Here is an 8,277-nt window from a genome sequence, read left to right on the forward strand (position 1 = left end):
AGGATGGTATAACCCCTCTCCACCCTCCATCCCATCCTCCTCCTTCCCTTCTCTCTCTCTCTCTTTCTGTCTCCTTCAGCAGCTTTTTTCCTCTATTCCCCTCTCTTTATCTTTGTCTCATTTACCCTCTCATTCTCCCCTCTCTATTTGTTGATCTGTTGTAAAGTAAATTCCCCACGTTTCCTTGTCTGACCTACGCATGTTTTCTGGTGAGTGCTGGCCAGGGCCGCCTCAGAGTGGAAACATCGCTGCACATATGTGTGCCGTTAATTAAGATAAAAGGCCGAAGGCAGATGAACGGCAACACAAACCAGCTGTTCATCGCTGCAATGATCATTAGCTCCATGTATTCATTAACAAGCCTGATTTTATACGTTTCAGGTGGTCAAAATACTCAGCCTCACAGCCTCCCGCTGTGATTTGCAGTAATTCTTGCCTCAAGTCTGTGTTGTGGTGGTCAGTGGTCCGCTGACCTTGGCTGCCAGCAGGTTGAGAGTGTCAGACTGTGGCTATGATTAGTTTGCAGATAGTGGACCTTGTCTTTGGTTGGCCAGAGGGCAGAAAATCTATTATGTGATTGGTGGGTTGGCACGGCGCTCTGTAGTGGCAGCATCAAGCGGTAGCTGAGTCTAGACTCTAAATTTAGATTAATGGAAGAGTAGCTGGCTAAGTTTGTAATTAATAGCAGTGACCTGCAGGTGCTACACGTATTACTAAAGCCTCAACAGACGTGGACACCTCCCTGACCCACACACACCTCACACACTCTGTCACAGGGAATGGAGACCTCATCTATTTTCTCTGGGTCTCTTTTTATTTATGGCTTGTTTGACTTCAATGCTTCTCGCAAAATGTTGTTCGGCAGGCAGTGTACGGTGTATTGTGCAGAGTCACAAAATTCTGTAGCATTTCAGACTGTGCCTGCGAATGGACAGCAGCCCACCTTGAACAAAGAATATACTGAGACAAAATGCTGCTTCAGCTCTTTGCGCGGAACTCATCTTCGTACCATTTTGTTTGTACCTGAAAGCGTTTTTCCGTCGCCATTCTCTAGCTACGACTGTATTTTCAGCTGCATTCCACTCTTGTGACCCTTTTTTCTCATTCTCTTCCTCCTTCATTTCTCTGTATTTTCACTTTCTCTCCCTCCCCTGCCTGATGCCGACTTTCTCTCCCTCCATCATATTGAGCTGTCCGTCAATGTGCGGCCTCGTGTCTCTGGGTCTTTGATGGATAGGGAACACGTAGGAGGAGCAGTCGTCCTTAATAGACACGGCGGATTGAAACGCTGGGGAAGTAAATGTTAAGGGCCTCATAAAACATCCACTTCCCCGCCCTCGTCCTATCCTGCCCTCCCCCACATCACCCACACACCTCCCTCTCTCAATCACCCTCCCATACCTCCCTAAATCTCCACCCACACACCACCACTGACTTATCAGTCGCCTGCAAGTGTTTCTATTTATGACTGTGTCTTTGGACGCAGATATCTTTATATAAAGATGTGTAGGCATTTGTATTTGTGTTTGTGTGGATGTGATTGTATTTATGTGCATCAAATGTGACCCTCCGCATCCCTCCTGTGGCATGATAATGGTGATGGATAGAGTCACAGGAGAGAGGACCACCTACCACCCCAATTGTCTGTAGGAGCCGTAGATCAGATTGTATGGCAGTTTCCAGCAGTGACATGTCACTATGTGTATATACAGTGACCGTGGAGGCCCTTTGCCCCTGACCCCGGTTAACCGTCAGCTCCTAATGGGTTGTCGAGATGTAGGAGGGGGATTTAGAAGACATTGGTAAAGTTGATTTATTTCCTCATGCCACAGGCAGAAACAAAGGAACCATGTTAAAGAGCCTCCATCAATCTGGCTACCATGTTTGCGAGAAGCGGTAAGGTCAGCTTTTCAAGTTATGGCTGCAGGGTGATAGCTGTACCACTGAATAACTCAATTCCCCCCAAGGTGGAAGGGTCAAGAGGAGTCAAGGACAGTGGCGAGGCGGGGGTGGGTGGAAAGTGAATTTAGCAGGAGAGGGGAGACTTGCTGTTTCATCTGGAGCATTCACCCTGCTCATAATTTCAATTGCCTGACTTGTTTGATGCAGAAAGAAATCCCTCAGTGTGAAAGGAATTGCCTTACCCCAGCAGCTCTGTTGTGTGTGTGTATGTGTGTGTGTATATGTGGAGGAGGGGTTCTGACCATGATAGAAAAAATTTTAAGATATTTGAGGCAGTATTATATGTATGTGTCTGAAAAGACAACCTGAAGCCAATACGAGGGCTCTGCAGATTCAGCCATTAATCATCATAATGCAGGAGGCATCCAGCGATGAATTAGAATCCCCTGGCCCATGCAACCTCAATAATCCAATTATTTAAAAGCCAAAATAGAAGTTATAGTAGTATGTGAAAATCTTTAAGGTGAAGGTCGACACATTACAACATAGTAAGGCAAATGGCATCAGCTCCTCCCGTGCGTCTTGTACAGCAAGCTCTTGTTGAGGTCATCTTTGGAGCTCAGGACAGAACAGCGAATGATGTTATATTTGGTTGGAGTACATTATAAAATCATGACACATTCAGAAGATTTTAGGACCAAACTGCTGATTTAGAGTTGTACTCCTGTCTTACAGTACGATGGGGTCTGAGAAGCTACAGGCAGCAAAGCTGATGTTATTCTACAGGTAATGAGCAGGAAAATATTTGCTGAATAGAGATATCCATCACTGAACAGATAAGGATGTCAGCACATTGTAGAGAACACTCTTTGAGAATAGGGACTATGGTAAAACAGCTGCCAATACTTAAAGTGGCAATAGACAAGTTTTTTGCTTTAACTCAATATGAAGTAAATGTTGATCATACAATGTAATGGATATAGAATATTGACATAGATTGGTTCCCTATAAGCCTCACTTTCACTATGCAATTCTGTCTGCCACCGGGTGCGATCTCCTGGGGAAAATGAAGGCTCATAAGGAAGTGCATCAACCATTGCGTAACCAAAAGAGGAAGAGGATTGCGCTTTTGTTTTCCCCCGGTAGCTATCCCCAGGTAGTAGAAATAGCAGACGGTAGAAGAACTGGAGTAACTGTGGAACGTCTAACCGTCAAAAGAAAAAAAGCCCTGTTGACAGAGGAGGCAATGAAGGCGAAGAGGGAGAATGATAAAACCGAGGTAAAACAAGAGTGAACCTCGAACGGGCATTCACTCGATAGAGAGAGCTCCTGGCCTTTAGAGGGTTCCCAACCGACATACAGTTGGCATTCTTTCTACTAGATCAGTAAGTAACAAAACCTGCCCACTTATTAATACTACCAGGTGTTTTACTCTGCCTTTAATCTGCACTGAGATCGAGGTTTCTAGTTCAAATTGGGATTCTTACTGTTGTTTCCTGCTCTGGAGAGCAGCCAGGCTGCTAGCGGTAGCCACTTATTTGTTTGCGTAAAGCAATACTCAGACTTCTTATTACTCAATATAAAATTTTGACAATTTCACTTTACCTCTTCAGTGAAGATGCTACTTTCTTCTCTCTTATTTCCAAAGTGGTGTTTCTTCACGGAAATTTGGAAACAAATGCAGTGTGTCCTGTGTTGTTGGTAGTTGCCTTTGCGACAATGGCGCCAACAATAATACCACTTGGAAATGCTAGGGAGTGGAAAGTTGAAAAATTGTCTGTTGTCACTTTAAAAAGTGTTCATGTGGAGAATACAACATGCATGTCAGGGTAATGACTGTAAGGAAGCCACCGTTTGCTGATGTTGCTAACGTCCACGATATCAACTTAAGATGATAATATGTCAGTGTTGTGTTTACAGCGTGTTGCGCTGGCCCTAAGTGGCCAAATAATCTATTAATGTAGGTTAAGTAAAATTTGGAACACAGGACTCTTACTTTACTTGTACATGAATATTTTCACATTTTGGTTTTGCTGCTTTTACTTAAGTAAAGGATCTAAATACTTCTCCCACCAACATTTCAGATCATTCACATTGGCAGAGCTGCAAAGGTGACGTTAAGTTATTAAGATAGGTTTTATTTTTGGGCCAGTATTTTAGACATTTCAGAACTATATGTGAAATAATTAATCAACACCAGGCTGTGATCCTCTTATAATTTGCTAAAATGTCAGACTGCGACTTACTGCATGACTATCCATTGTCATTGAGAGGTCACATTAAAGTCTAGTCTTCCAATTACCTTCCAGCAATGATTCTGCTCTCCATCGCAGCTTTCTCCTTTTACTGAGTTGTAAACGGGAAAGCCTAGCCATCGATTTAACTTCATTCAGAGCAATAAAAGAGAGGTATTTGCAGCAAGAAGTTTATTCAGACATTTTACAGAGGGACGATGGCCAGACTTTTCCATTTCATATGAAGAAACTCTGATAGCATTTGTTGCTACGTCTTTGGAGAAAAACTCCTGAGGTAAACCAACTGTTTGTCCATCGACTGCATTTTAGTGTTACACGAGGGGAGCTTTACTTTTACAGCATTCATGCATGTGCCATTTGCAGTGAGTGCCTGTACAATTAATCTTTTGTGAAAATTCAGCTGTTTAAAAAAATTTGAGGGAGTAAAAGAGGAGAGATGGAGCAAAATAAAGCTTCTCACTTGAGAGATCCCCATTTTCTCTTCCCCAAATAATAGAGAAAGTGGTAAAATATGACAAGAAAGAGGAGGCAAATGAAGACTGATTGAGGTGTTGTGTGTTGTCTGCAACTGAGTCTGCACATCGTTGGGTTTGTGATGAACTCATGCAGGAGTGCTGATAACGATGTGAGCCCAACACGCTCCCATAACAAGCCTGGGGAGGGAATATCACTCTGTGTGTGTGTGTGGAGGGGGGTAGTTCCCTGTGAACAGCCTCAAAGATAATGAGGCATCAGGGCCCTCAGATCTGTCTTTGACTTATCAAGCAACAGCCCCGCAGTACTAAGGACTGGAATGTCAGCAGAAACAAACCTGCAGAAGTGTGTGTGTGTGTGTGTGTGTGTGTTGGGGCTACGTAGTAACTTTGGGGCAATAGAGGGAGCTCGAGAGAGATGGAGTGTTGCCAGGAGGAAAGCACTGAGGATGTGTTGGGAAAGATAGAAGCAAAACCAGGGCCAAAACTCCATCAGGCTGCAGTTTTTGAAGGACAGTTTCCCAATGAGAGTCTCATTCCATCAACCCCTGGGCTGAGCCTCGGTCTGGCCTCAGCAGGAGAGAGCTCCTTCTCCTGAGATCATGCCGCTTCTGGTTGAAGGTTATAAAGGGGAAAAAAATGGACAGGAGGAGAGAACAAGCTGACGAGAGACTGTGATGGAGAGGTGGGAAGCTAACCTTTACCAGCTCTTGTTTTATGTCTCCCTCTCTCTTCCCTCTCATGTTTATCACCTGATATGAGCCCTTAGCTGAACACCCTTTCTCTCCTCTGAAGAGTTTGGCATAAACACTTCTCAGTTACATGAAAAGAGGAGAAACTGTAACATTTCACACCTCCCTCCCTCCCGCCCGGTTCACTCAAACACACACACACACACACACAGATGCCGACACACTCCTCGCCAAAAGCATGTGTGCACACAAGACCACACATCCACACCTGATCGTCTTCTAAGGGAGTGAATAATTACTTTGCCAAAGGGCACAACTGTGATCCCTGGCTGGTATTTAAAGCCTTGTCATTGAATTTAAATTACCCCTCCTCTCCATTGCTTCCTTTAGTTAAGTCGAAATGTCCTCTTTTTGGGCTAATACAGAGATCACAGCCCTAATGTCTTCATTGTGGCCTCCAGCTAATACTGCCACATTGCATGACACAGATTCCCAGCTTGACTTTCCACATTGGCATCGACGTGTGAAGCTATTTGCTGTCACCCACCGCAATCCAAACTCCACTTTTCCTGTTATTGTGTTACAAGATGCAGCGGTGCGTAAAACCCTGAGCTTTGATATTAGTGTTTCCATCTGAAAGTCTTGTTTTCTCTGCATAAGAATGATTTATAGATAAAACATATTTTTCAAGCGGAGGTAGGGAGTGCTGACTTGATTGAGGTGTGTGTGAAATTCTGCCCTTCTAATTAGTTTATTCACTTATTCTTTCCTCTTCCCACCATGTTGTAGCCTTAGGCCATCTGTGCCTTCTTTTGCAACAAGCTCTCACAGCCTACACCATCCCCCCGCTGTTTCCTCAACCCCTTCACTGCACTATAATTTTCCGGCCTCTCTCACGGCCTCCGTTGAGCATGTGTGCCTTGTGTAGTGTGTCCAGTCTGTCTAGATATACAGTGAATTGCAGATAGGGGCTGTAGTCATTCATCATGAAAGAAGCTGCGGGGGTTGAGAGGCTGATCCTGTGTTCGTATCCCATGATGCTCTATGGCTGAGACTTGGCCCACCTGCTTTTCCACTCTACTCCAGGCTCCATGATTGGCATGGCAGGGCAGAGAGACTATTAGGATGCTGGTGCATGAAACCACTTTAGGTGTGTGTGTGTGTGTACTTGTATTTGCTACATAGTGAGGACTGAAACACATTTTTTACCTACAGAGTGAGGACATTTCTGGAAAGTGAGGACATTTTGGCCGGTCCTCACAACTTCAAAGGGCTGTTTGAAGGTTAAGACTTGGTTTTAAGGGTTAGGTTAGAATCAGGTTAAGGTTAGGGGTAGGGTAAGGGTTAGGGTTAGGCATTTAGTTGTGATGGTTAAGGTTAGGGTAAGTGGCTAGGGAAGGCATTATGTCAATGATGATCGTCACAAAGATAGAAGTAGAAGGATGTGTGTGTGTGTGTGTGTGTGCGTGTGTGCGTGTGGGTAGCAAGCACATGACGTGTGACCATGACCACCCCTACACACAATCCAGAATATCAAAGAACATCAAGTGTTTTTGAATTCAGTGAGTGCAGCGAGGGGAGGTATGATAATAAATTGCATCTGGATGGAGTTTGTATCCAGGTAACAAAAGCCCTAATCTGTTTCTATAAGATCTGCAGTCCTGTGTCCAACATGATGTGGAAGCAGATTGCAGAGACAATAGTGAACTAGGTTTTTGTCATACAAAATATTGGTGTTTTTTTTTTATTAAACATATGTACAACTCATATGCTTTAAGGTTCACCTAGTATTCATATATCCCCATAATTTCATTCTTCTCAGGGTGAAAAAGCCCCAGAAACCACATTTACACCATAATGAGACACCAAAATCTCTGAATCCCCAGACTAATGAAATTTTCACATGGGTTAGCAGGCTGACCCAACACACCTATTCAATATAAGAAGAGATTTGGGGATATATTAGTCCTTTAAGTGAAAAAATAATTTACAAAAATAGATTAAAAAACAGAATTATGCCAAGAAGATTATCCTCATTTCAGGATTTACAGACTGCTTTAATGTGGCTGTCGTCAGGGAGAAACCTGTATCATATTAGTTACAGATGACTGATGAAATCAGATTTTTAATAACACCTCGGTTTCACTCTGGTTCTGTATATCATCAAACTGGTATACCAGTCTAATCCTTGTTGATGATTTCAAAGTGTGAAGAAATGAGAGCGCCGTGGTTGAGCTTCGACTTTGTCAACACTGTTAGTGAGGGGATGATGTTGCAGAGTGCAATATCTACCGCCAGAGCAATACTACACTTTATGGTGTAACATGTCATGGAGGAAAATGACACATAATTATTACTCTACAAACTTGCAAACCTGATAGCCTTGTTATTCAAAACAAAGTGCTACCAAGGAGTCAGCACCATCCCTTCTGTCTTCGCTCACTCTCCTTGTCTCTTGTTACATATTTTGTCTAGTTTTTCCAGACACACCTTTTCATACCTCAAGGTTATTTTTCTGAATGTCTATTTATCATTTTAAGCTTTGCACGCCTTCTCCTGCCTCCTCATTCCATGACTAGTTATTTTCTCAATTGACGTCCAGCTTCCCATTACTCATGCTGAAATGCCCTTTCCTCTCTGAAAAGCTCACACTCTTTAATTGTTTTCTTTTCCTGGACAACCAAAAGCCTCTGTACTTCTTGTAAACCCTCATGACCATTATCAATGATGGTCTCCAGTTTCCACCCTCGGTGTGTATCTCTGCACGTGTTGCAGTATGTGTGTTCATCTGCATGTTTGATCCACAGATTTCACATTAACCTCAATTCTGCTTTTGTCCAAATTAGATTTCTATTCTTCTGTCTCAGTGTTGACTTATTTGCTTCCCTTTCATCATCTCCGGCAAGGTTATCCTGAGGCAGGCAGCACTTTTATGGGAACAAGGGGGCATGGAGG

General features: G+C 43.4%; 1 protein-coding gene across 1 annotated transcript in view; it reads left to right on the top strand.

Moving 5' to 3' along the window:
* LOC122868874 (speckle type BTB/POZ protein) overlaps positions 1–8,277 on the top strand; it is a 157,154-nt gene that overhangs the window by 133,480 nt on the left and 15,397 nt on the right. The window lies entirely within an intron of this gene.

The sequence above is a fragment of the Siniperca chuatsi genome, linkage group LG21 (assembly GCF_020085105.1).
Source record: "Siniperca chuatsi isolate FFG_IHB_CAS linkage group LG21, ASM2008510v1, whole genome shotgun sequence".
Lineage (NCBI taxonomy): Eukaryota > Metazoa > Chordata > Actinopteri > Centrarchiformes > Sinipercidae > Siniperca > Siniperca chuatsi.